Here is a 13,124-nt window from a genome sequence, read left to right as displayed (position 1 = left end):
GTCGGGATAATTTTTATAACATCATCGGAATCCTCTTCAGGATCCGATTCATCGAAAAATTGGTAATTTTCCCAATATTTTGCTTCCTTAGCGGAAACACCATTGACCATTATTAACTTTGGTCCATTGGTTGAGGATTTTCTTTTATTTGACCGGTAGTCTGTGGTTCCTACTATTCCCCCCTCTGGAACCTCTTCTTCTTCCAGTTCCTCTTCTTCTAGTTCCTCTTCTTCCAGTTCCTCTTCTTCCGGTTCCGTTTCCTCTTCTTCCGGTTCTTCGGGAACTTGTGAATCTTGCCAATATATATTTGAATCTTCGTTATTATTAGGTGAGTTAATGGGATTGGTGCTAGAGGTAGACATCTATCACACAATATCAAACATGTTAAGAGATTAATATATCACGTAATATTTACATGTTAATAATATATAGTTTCCAACAAAAATGTTAAGCAATCATTTTTAAATAAAACACGGTCGAAGTCCAGAGTCACTAATGCATCCTAACAAACTCGATAAGACACACTAATGCAAATTTTCTGGTTCTCTAAGACCAACGCTCGGATACCAACTGAAATGTCCCGTTCATATTGATTATAAACGTTCCATATTAATTAATTTCATTGAGAGGTTTTGACCTCTATATGAGACGTTTTTCAAAGACTGCATTCATTTTTAAAACAACCATAATCTTTATTTTATCAATAAAGGTTTTAAAAGCATTACGTAGATTATCAAATAATGATAATCTAAAATATACTGTTTACACATGACCATTACATAATGGTTTACAATAGAAATATATTACATCGACATATGTTTCTTGAATGCAGTTTTTACACAATATCATACAAACATGGACTCCAAATCTTGTCCTTATTTTAGTATGCAACAGCGGAAGCTCTTAGTATTCACCTGAGAATAAACATGCTTTAAACGTTTACAAAAATGTTGGTGAGTTATAGGTTTAACCTATATACATCAAATCGTAACAATTGACCACAAGATTTCATATTTCAATACACATCTCATACATAGAGATAAAAATCATTCATATGGTGAACACCTGGTAACCGACATTAACAAGATGCATATATAAGAATATCCCCATCATTCCGGAACACCCTTCAGATATGATATAAATTTCGAAGTACTAAAGCATCCGGTACTTTGGATGGGGTTCGTTAGGCCCAATAGATCTATCTTTAGGATTCGCGTCAATTAGGGTGTCTGTTCCCTAATTCTTAGATTACCAGACTTAATAAAAAGGGGTATATTCGATTTCGATAATTCAACCATAGAATGTAGTTTCACGTACTTGTGTCTATTTTGTAAATCATTTATAAAACCTGCATGTATTCTCATCCCAAAAATATTAGATTTTAAAAGTGGGACTATAACTCACTTTCACAGATATTTCCTTCCTCGGAAATAAGACTTGGCCACGGATCGATTCACGAACCTATACAAATATGTACATATATATCAAAGTATGATCAAAATATAATTACAACCATTTTTATTATGTTTTAAAGATTTTAGTGTATTAAGTCAGCTGTCCTCGTTAGTAACTTACAACTAGTTGTCCACTGTTAGATGTACATAAATAAATCGATATATATTATCTTGAATCAATCCACGACCCAGTGTATACACGTCTCAGGCTAGATCACAACTCAAAATATATATATTTTTGGAATCAACCTCAACCCTGTATAGCTAACTCCAATATTACTGCATATAGAGTGTCTATGGTTGTTCCAAATAATATATATACATGGGTCGATATGATATGTCAAAACATTTGCATACGTGTCTATGGTATCCCAAGATTACATAATATATTAGAATACATGTATAATACAATATAAGTTAGCTAGGATATGATTTGTATAGATTTGTTAAACATTTCCCGTAGCTAAAAAGATCAAAAATATCCATTCTTGTTTTACCCATAACTTCTTCATTTTAAATCCGTTTTGAGTGAATCAAATTGATATGGTTTCATATTGAACTCTAATTTAAGAATTCAAACAGAAAAAGTATAGGTTTATAGTCAGAAATTTAAGTTACATGTCAATTACTAAAGAGGTAGTCATTTCCGTCGAAAGAACGACATCTTGATGACCATTTTGAAAAACATACTTTCACTTTGAGTTTAACCAAGATTTTTGGATATAGTTTCATGTTCATATGAAAAATCATTTTCCCAGAAGAAAAACTTTTAAATCAAAGTTTATCAAAGTTTTTAATTATCCAAACCAAAACAGCCCCGGTTTCACTACGACGTCGTATATCCGATGTTATGGTGTTCATCGTGTTTCCAGGTTTTATATCATTAAGTTAGCATATCATATAGATATAGAACATGTGTTTATTTGATTTTAAAAGTCAAGTTAGAAGGATTAACTTTTGTTTGCGAACAAGTTTAGAATTAACTAAACTATGTTCTAGTGATTACAAGTTTAAACCTTCGAATAAGATAGCTTTATATGTATGAATCGAATGATGTTATGAACATCATTACTACATCAAGTTTTCTGGATAAAACTATTGGAAATGAGAAAAATAGATCTAGCTTCAAAGGATCCTTGGATGGCTTGAAAGTTCTTGAAGCAGAATCATGACACAAAAACAGTTCAAGTAAGATTTTCACTCGAAATAAGATTGTTATAGTTGTAGAAATTGAATCAAAGTTTGAATATAAATATTACCTTGAATTAGAAAGATAACCTACTGTAAATAACAAAGGTTCCTTGATCTTAGATGATTACTTGGAATGGATTAGAAAGCTTGGAAGTAGACTTGCAAACTTGGAATTTATTCTTGATTTTTATGAAACTATACTTATGGAATTTATGAAGAACACTTAGAACTTGAAGATGGAACTTTAGAGAGATCAATTAGATGAAGAAAATTGAAGAATTAAAGTGTTTGTAGGTGTTTTTGGTCGTTGATATATGGATTAGATATAAAGGATATGTAATTTTGTTTTCATGTAAATAAGTCATGAATGATTACTCATATTTTTGTAATTTTATGAGATATTTCATGCTAGTTGCCAAATGATGGCTTCCACATGTGTTAAGTGACTCACATGGACTGCTAAAAGCTGATAATTGGAGTGTATATACCAATAGTATATACATCTAAAAGGTGTGTATTGTACGAGTACGAATACGGGTGCATACGAGTAGAATTGTTGATGAAACTGAACGAGGATGTAATTGTAAGCATTTTTGTTAAGTAGAAGTACTTTGATATATGTCTTGAAGTCTTTCAAAAGTGTAAGAATACATATCAAAACACAACATGTATATACATTCTAATGGAGTCGTTAAGTCTTCGTTAGTCGTTACATGTAAGTGTTGTTTTGAAACCTTTAAGTTAACGATCTTAATTAATGTTGTTAACCCAATGTTTATTATATCAAATGAGATGTTAAATTATTATGTTATCATGATATTATGATGTATGAATATCTCTTAATATGATATATACATTAAAATATCATTACAACGATAATCGTTACATATAAGTCTCGTTTCGTAATTCTTGAGTCAGTAGTCTTGTTTTTACATATGTAGTTCATTGTTAACACACTTAATGATATATTTAAATATCATTTTATCATGTTAAATATAGTGTATCAATATCTTAATATGATACATATGTATTTAGTAGACGTTATCATAATGATAATCGTTATATATATCATTTCGAGTTTCTTAATTTAGTAATCTCATTTCTTATGTATATCACACATTGTTAATATACTTAGTGAGATACTTACTCATCATAATCTCATGTCAAACACACACACACACATATATATATATATATATATATATATATATATATATATATATATATATATATATATATATATATATATATATATATATATATATATATATATATATATATATATGTCTATATATACCACAACATGTAGTTTTTACAAATTTGTAACGTTCGTGAATCGCCGGTCAACTTGGGTGATCAATTGTCTATATGAAACTTATTTCATTTAATCAAGTCTTAACAAGTTTGATTGCTTAACACGTTGGAAATATTTAGTAATGTAAATATCAATCTCAATTAATATATATAACATGGAAAAGTTCGGGTCACTACATCAATCATTCCGGAAACAAGTCTCGATCCGTCTATCATTCAAAAACACAATTTTAATTAGGTTTAATTCTTATCATCATTATGAATACTCTTAATTGTTTATTTGTGATTTTTGTTCTAGCCATGATTGGCTAAGCTTTTTAATGTTTGTCTAGATTGAATATTCGTATGTGTTAGGATGATACTTTAATGTTTTATTGATTAATGCATAATAATTATGAGTTTTGATTAAGAACCATTCTTGTGGGTGTTGATTATTGTTACTAGGTTGATTAGTGATCTTTTTTGAACAAAGGAAATCCTGTTTCAATTTAATACACTAGTTTTCAATTGATTTGTCTTAACCAATTGGGTGCTTACTGGACCAAGGGGGTAAACCGGGTAACAAGGATTAAATAAAATAGGGGTGAATTGTGTGGAGCGAACGCGTAACCAATTGAATCTTAATCTTGTAGTTAGTTAATTACTAAGTCACAAACAAAAGAGGTCTTTGGTGAAAGGGAACCCTAAGCCAATAAATCCAAGTTTGACGTGTTTGCTAAAAGAGAACTCTGGGTAAACCGACTTTGTAGTTGCATGTATTGATAAATTGAACTGGTGCTTAATAACAAATCATCCGACACTACGAATAGGAGATCTAGGCGAACATTCTTTTATCCATTGAATTCAAATATCTTTACTTTTCGTCGAGTCAGCATTTATTTTTATAAACTTAAAAACACAAAAATATCGTCTTTTACTTTTAATCAATCTTTGATTTGGCTAATCGTTAAATAGCCACAAAACAAACTATCTCGTACTTTTAATTTTCATAGATTAACTTAGTTTATTTTATTAGTTACAGTCTTAATTCTCACGTTTAAACTGTCCTTGGAACGATTTCGGAATTACCAATTTTATACTATTATACGATCGGGTACACTGCCTGCTAGTGTGTAGTAATCTTTTAACGGGCATTTTCCATTATAAATTATAGACACGATTTTACACATCAAGTTTTTGGCGCCGCTGCCGGGGACAGTTGTGTCAAAAATTAAGATTGTTATCTAATTGTTCTTAGTTTAATTTTAGTTATAGTTTATTATTTCTTTTCGTTATTCTCAGTTGAATCGGTGCATTTAATCAGTTGTTAGTTGTGATTTCGCAGATAACAGGTAGTGCATGCCACATACGCGTTCTTCTAATTCTCCGATTCTTCAACCATTTGCAGAACCCGAAAGAGAGTTATTCAGAGCGTTAATTCAAGAGCAACAAGCTACAGTGGATTCATCTTTTTCTTCGAGTGCTAATATAATTAATTTGGGTAGTAGTTCTGAGACTGTGGTGCCCGATACACCACCTGAAATCAGAGAAGAAGAAGAATCTTACATTTCATTAGATCTTTTCGAGACTGAAGATATGGCTAACCAAGCTGATCAACCGAATCATCCTCAGACTATGGCAGAAAAGTTGAAGGCCACATGAGGGGGCCAAGGCAATTCGATTACTCAACCGGACATAACTCAGCCTTTTCAAATTACAGGGCCGATCCTGAGTTTGATTTCTTCTGACTGGCAATTTCATGGCAAGGATAGTGAGGATGCTAACGAGCATCTTCGTATTTTCAATAATGTTTGCAACTTGTTCAAACTGCATGAGGTTGCTGATACTTCGATCAAGATGAGGCTTTTCCCCTGGACTCTTAAGGGTGAAGCCAAGAGATGGTTAGATAAGCAACCGGAAGGAGCGATTACTTCTTGGGATACGTTGGTAGATAAGTTCTTATCAAAGTTTTTCCCTGCGTCTCGAGCTGCTAGACTTCAAGCAGATATTTCTCAATTCAGACAAAAGAGCAGCGAGACACTATTTGATGCTTGGGACCGTTATTCTAATTTGTTACGCTCGTGTCCGAATCACGGGTTGAATGATTTACAGAAGGTCCAGATTTTCTATAAGGGGTGTGACATTCCAACTCGTCAGAGTATTGATCAAGCAGCAGGTGGGACTTTGATGGATAAAACTGAAGAAGAGGCACTAGCGATTATTGAAAAGCAGGCTGCTTACACTCACGAATGGCATCAAGATCATGAGTCAACTCGTTCAGCGTCAGTTAAGAGAACCGAAACCACTGGTGCATATGACAATTTTGGGTCCATAAGTGCTAAGTTGGATTCATTTGGTAGGAATTTGGAGAAGATAAATAAGGATATTCATGGTATGAAGATTGTGATGCGGGGCTAACGATAGGGCAAAAGGAAGAGATCACTTATATTAGTCAACAGAACAACAATCAGTTTCAGGGACGTGCGCAGTTTAATAGGAATTTCAACAATCCCTATAATCCTCAAGGTAATCAAGGTTCGAGGTTCCAGCCAGGTTCTAGTGGAGGATATCAACAGCAAGCTCCCGGGTATTTTTAGAAACCCCAAGCTGAAGAGAAAAAGTCCAACCTTGAAGCTATGATCGAGAAGCTTGTGATTTCTCAGACTCAGCTTGTTACTACTGTTACTCAGAATAATGAGAAGAATGATCAAATGTTTTGAAATCAACAAGCGGCTATTCAGAATTTGGAGAAACAAATTGGTCAGCTTGCTAGTCAGAATAATGTGAGGAAACCGGGGGAGTTACTGAGTAAGACAGATAATAACCCGAAGAATGGGCACGTTAATGCTATCACCACCCGAAGTGGTTTAGCATATGATTCACCGAGGAAGCCCGATGAATATAATTTGCGAGTGTCGTTGGTTAAGGATAGTGAACTGGTTGTTGTTAGTGAACCAGAGGGGGATAAGGAGCCGGAACAGGTGATTGAGAAAGTTGTGAGGGTACCGGAAACTGTTACTACTAAACCGGTAGTTAAAGAGTATTAACCCCCGCTCCCATTCTCGAGGAAGCAGAGATTGGAAAAGCTGGAGGCAGAAAAGTCCAAGTTCATGGACTTGATTAAAAAAGTTAACATTAATTTGCCTTTTATTGATGTGATTGCAGGTATGCCCAAGTATGCAAGGTTTCTTAAGGACTTGTTAACTAATAGGAAGAAGCTGGAGAACGTGTCTTCAGTCAGGTTGAATGCTGCATGCTCAGCGGTAGTTGCAAACAAGCTTCCCTAGAAGCTTGAGGATCCTGGGAGTTTCACCATCCCTTGCTTATTGGGTAATTTGGATTGTATAAGGGCGTTGGCAGATTTAGGGGCTAGCATAAATTTAATGGCCTATTCTATTTACTTGAAGCTAGACCCCGGGGAGTTGAAACCCACGCGTATGGCTATTCAGCTAGTGGACCGCTCTATTAAATTCCCTCATGGAATTATCGAGAATATGCTAGTTAAGACCGGGTCGTTGGTTTTTCCAGCCGATTTCGTGGTCTTAGATATGGAAGCGGATGAGAGGATTCCACTGATTTTGGGTCGGCCATTTTTGAATACTACTAGGTGTATCATTGATGTTTATGGCCAACAGTTGACCCTTAGGATAGATGATTTGAATGCAACTTTCTCAATCGACCATGCTTTAAAATACCCTTCCTACACTGATGATACATGTTATTTTCTTAACACTGTGAATTTCCAGTCTGAGTTGTTGCAGGAATTCCTAGAGTTACAGGCTTCAGGAGAATGTTCATTGGTTAAAATTGATGAAGAGTTGCAGGTTGAGGAGGTGGATATTTTGACCACCTTGATGGAAAACAGCTATGAGCCGACTGAGGAGGAGTTCAAAGAACTCGAATGTGATGCAGATTACCGGAGCAAGTCTTCAATTGAAGAACCTCCCGAGTTAGAATTGAAGCCACTTCCTGATCATTTGGAATACGCTTATTTGCAGGAGGAATCTAAGCTTCCGGTAATTATTTCTTCTTCTCTTACTACAGGTCAGAAAACTGAGCTTGTAACCATGCTGCATGCCCATAAATCGGTCATTGCATGGAAAATTCACGACATTAAGGGTATTAGTCCCTCCTATTGCACCCACAAAATCCTAATGGAGGATAACTCCAAACCTGTGGTGCAACGACAAAGGAGGTTGAACCCGTACATGTAAGATGTAGTGAAGAAAGAGATCATTAAGCTCCTCGATGCAGGTCTGATTTACCCGATCTCTGACAGTCCTTGGATTAGTCCGGTACACTGTGTACCTAAGAAAGGTGGTATAACTGTTACCACCAACGATAAAAATGAGTTAATTTCCACTAGGACTGTCACGGGGTGTCATGTTTGTATTGACTATCGTAAGTTGAACAACACCACACGCAAAGACCACTTCTTATTACCTTTCATGGATCAAATGCTAGAGAGGTTAGCGGGAAACAGCTTTTATTGTTTTCTTGATGGTTTTTCGGGCTATTTCCAAATTCCTATCTCGCCCGAGGACCAGGAGAAAACTACTTTCACGTGCCCGTATGGCACATTTTCATACCGATGCATGCCCTTTGGCCTTTGCAATGCTTCGGCCACTTTTCAAAGGTGCATGATGGCCATATTCCATGATATGATAGAAGATTGCATGGAGGTGTTCATGGATGACTTTTTGGTCTTCAGTAACACTTTTGATTCATGCCTTCTTAATTTAGAGCGGATGTTGGAAAGGTGTGAGAAGTCTAATCTTGTGCTCAATTGGGAAAAGTGCCATTTCATGGTTCAAGGGGGCATAGTTCTCGGGCATAAGATTTTTAAGGACGGTATTGAGGTGGATCCCGCGAAGGTAACAGCTATTAAGAACCTCCCACCTCCCACCGATGTTAAGGGTGTTCAGAGTTTTCTCGGGCACGCCGGTTTTTACCGGCGGTTCATTAAGGATTTTTCTAAAATTGCTAACCCGATGAACAAACTCCTCGAAAAGGACACCCCGTGGAATTTCTCCGAGGAGTGCCTTAAGGCATTCAATATTCTTAAGGAGAAACTGATCAATGCGCCAATCATAATTGCTCCAAATTGGTCCCTTCCATTCGAGCTTATGTGCGATGCTTCTGATTTTGCTGTTGGCTCTGTTTTGGGTCAAAGGGTCAAGAAACACTTCCGACCCATTTGCTATGCAAGCAAGACCTTGCAGGGAGCGCAATTGAATTATACTACCACTGAAAAGGAGCTCCTTGCGGTGGTCTTTTCGTTTGATAAGTTCCGGTCCTACTTAGTCTTGTCTAAGACTATTGTTTTTACGGACCATTCTGCTCTTAAGTACCTCTTTTCAAAACCGGATGCAAAACCTCGACTGCTTAGATGGATCTTGCTTTTGCAAGAATTCGATATCGAGTTTCGGGATAAGAAGGGTGCTGAAAATTTAGCGACTGACCACTTGTCTAGACTCGAGAATCCGAATCTCGAAGTCCTTCATGAATCGAGTATCCATGATGATTTTCCTGATGAATATCTCATGGCGATGGACAAGGTGGACGAGCCGTGGTACGTGGACATTGCTAATTATCTCGTTGGGGGATTCTTGGAAAAAGGGTGGTTGCATCAAAAGAGGAAGAAATTCTTCAGTGACCTTAAGTACTATTTCTGGGAGGCTCCCTATCTTTTTCATTGTTGTCCCGATGGAGTTATCCGCCGGTGCGTTTCCGGTGAGGATTGTATGCATATTTTGACCGAGTGCCATAGTGGGCCTACCGGTGGTCATTTTGGACCCCAAATCACGGGGCGTAAAGTCTATGATGCCGGCTTCTTTTGGCCGACAATTTTCAAGGATGCCCATCGAATTTTCAAATCATGCGATTCTTGTCAAAGGGCCGGTAAATTCACCAAACGGGACGAGATGCCTCAACAAAGCATCCAAGTTTGCGAGGTATTTGACGTATGGGGAATTGACTTTATGGGGCCATTTCCGAAATCTCAGAATTATAGTTACATACTCGTTGCCATTGACTACGTGTCTAAATGGGCCGAAGCGCAAGCTTTGGCTACAAATGATGCACGAGTTGTGTTTTCGTTCCTTCAGCGTTTATTCTCTCGATTTGGAACTCCTAAAGCTTTAATTAGCGATAGGGGTACTCATTTTTGTAACGCCCAAATGGAGAAGGTATTGAAGCGATATGGAGTTCTCCATAAAGTTTCTACTTCATACCATCCCCAAACGAGCGGACAAGTTAAGAATACCAATCGAGCTCTTAAAGGGATTCTTGAGAAAACTGTGGGGTCGAATCTGAAGGAGTGGGCGAATAAGCTCGATGAAGCTTTGTGGGCATTTCAAACCGCCTACAAAACGCTAATTGGTACCACTCCTTATCGGTTGGTTTATGGGAAAGCGTGCCATCTCCCATTGGAGATTGAGCATAAAGCGATGTGGGCACTTAAAAAGTGCAATTTAGATTTAAAGGAAGCCGGACACCTAAGGGCGGGGCAGTTGAATGAGCTTGGTGAATTACTCCTTGATGCGTATGAGAATTCGTTAATTTATAAAGCGAAAACCAAGCTATGGCATGATAGAAGGTTAAAGGGTCTGAAAGAGTTTAATGAGGGCGATCGAGTGCTCTTGTTTAACTCTAGGTTAAAGCTTTTCTCGGAAAAACTTAAGTCCCGATGGACGGGACCATTTGAGGTTGTTAAGGTGTACCCTTACGGTGCGATTGAGTTGAAAAATGCTAGTGGTATGACCTTTAAGGTTAATGGACATCGTGTGAAGAAAAAGAAATATTTCGATGGTCCATTGGAGATTGATGACGGGGTTCACGTTGAACCCGATCCTAAGGTCACTTGAAGTTGGAAACGAGTCTTGTGAATGACTCGGTAATAAACTTCACATTGTTGTAGAGTTTGTATGTTTTTATGCGTGTTTGATGATATGTGCAATATGATCATGCTCGGATTTTTGTTGGGATTGTTTGTTGGTTTTTAGGTTGAGAAAATGGGTTAAAATGGCTTAAAATTGCGATTTTTTGAGAAAACAGCACTTGGAGCGCCGCTCCATTTCCTTGCGCGCCGCTCCACATTAAAGTACCTGATGTGCCACTGTAACGACCCGGATTTTCCGATCGTTTTATACTTATGAGATTAATATTTGCATAAAATAAACCTTACCAACATGATAAGCAATCCAAACTGTTGAGACTTATGTTTTTGAAAAGAGTTTCACACAACGTTTGACCGTCCAATTTGACCGATGATATCACGAACTATATAACACACGATAATTATACGATTATGTATATGTACATATCTATACATATTTAACATGATTTAAGGATGGTTTAACATTTCATTGTGAACTAACAACAATGAGTTATAAGTATACTTTGAGACCACAAACTTAAGTTTTCAAAACGATAACTATATGTAACGTTCTTTGACATATATATACTTACAATCTATAATGTTTTGGTGATCTATGTCACCAATATGATTTAAGTGTAATGGGATTAATTTGTAACCAAAATAATCTTGATAAATATCGAACAAGTTTGGGGAAGTGTGGAGTGCACACTTGTTTGAACTTATCTTGATTATGACGGGGGTTCGAGGGCAGCGCCCCCGATAAGCGAGGTCCAAGGGGTGGCAACCCCTGGCGGGGTCCAAGGGGCAGAGCCCCTGGCTAACATTGCTTTATTAAAAATGTCTTAAAATTTTATTTTGGCCCGATTTGACCCAAAAATAAAAACCCAGTTTTTGAGCCTCTTTTACAGTTATAAACCCGTCCATATTTGAATTCTTGTTCCGATTCCTCAAAATTTCTACAAGTATATTTAGGGTATATGTAACCGTATCATACCCAGCTTCTATACATATTTACTATTGGTATATACCAACAATAAACTTCAATGATCAACCACTAGACATGATGTTACATGTGGGAACCAGCCATTTAACCTCATGTGTGACTTTTGTGCAAGAAAACAAACTAAATCTCCTATATATCCATCCCATAATCATGCTATTTTGCACACACACACACATACAATTTCATTTCCAATTTTCTTTCAAGTTAATTCACTCCCTAATCTCTCTTCATTTACCTACTCAAGAACGTATCAATATAGTCATCCGATTTCAAGGAGATTACTTCCAATCTTTCAATCCCACTCCACCACTCTTTTGATTCCAAGATTTTTCTTACCTTTTCCAGTAGCTTTGTCCAAGTAAATTGACGTAGTAACCTTATTCATAACCTTATTCGATTCATATTTATATAGCTATCTTATTTTGTGTTGTAAAATTTTAACAACAAGAACATAGTTTGAGTGATTTCAAACTTGTTCGCAAACTAAATAGATCCTTATAATTTGATTTTTTAAAAAACACTTCAAGACCTGTAATATATCATATTATGACAAAATCGGATTAATCATATCTTGGCTAATTAACATAATATTTAATATATATTTACTTATGATTTGATTTTATATATTTCAGGACCACCCGTAAACAACACGAGAAGATTAATCATAAGACCTCATGATTGTACGCAATACGTCATTTGATAACATGGTACTTTATGTACGCAACACGTCACTTGACAACATGGTACCATGGGTCGAGATTAATTCTGATCAATACAAATACGATGGGGTCTTTATTTATTTTATTTAAGCAACTAATTGTGGACCGCTAACATCGGACTTCGAACTACGGACTAAGGAAATATTAAAAGTATTAAAAGTATATATATATATATATATATATATATATATATATATATATATATATATATATATATATATATATATATATATATATATATATATAACGATTACTTGAAAAGAAAATATGTTGATATATTATATATATGGTTAGGTTTGTGATATCAATCGGAGACCAAGTCGTGTTTATTACCTTCAAGGCAAAAGTGAGTATATAGTCCCACTTTTAAACTCTAAATATTTCGGGATGAGAATACATGCATTTTATGATTTACGTTATGGACACAAGTGATTAAAAATATATATTCTACGTTGAGTTGTACCACTGGCATACTTCCCTGTAGCTTCGTAACTATTATTTACATGAGGTATTGTAAATGCGAATCCTGTTGATAGATCTATCAGGCCTGACAACCCCAACCGGACTGGACGACCAGTATTCAA

This window comes from Rutidosis leptorrhynchoides, chromosome 4 (assembly GCF_046630445.1).
Source record: "Rutidosis leptorrhynchoides isolate AG116_Rl617_1_P2 chromosome 4, CSIRO_AGI_Rlap_v1, whole genome shotgun sequence".
Classification (NCBI taxonomy): Eukaryota; Viridiplantae; Streptophyta; class Magnoliopsida; order Asterales; family Asteraceae; genus Rutidosis; species Rutidosis leptorrhynchoides.
The sequence above is the reverse complement of the archived record's forward strand: the minus strand, read 5'-3'. Positions refer to the sequence as shown.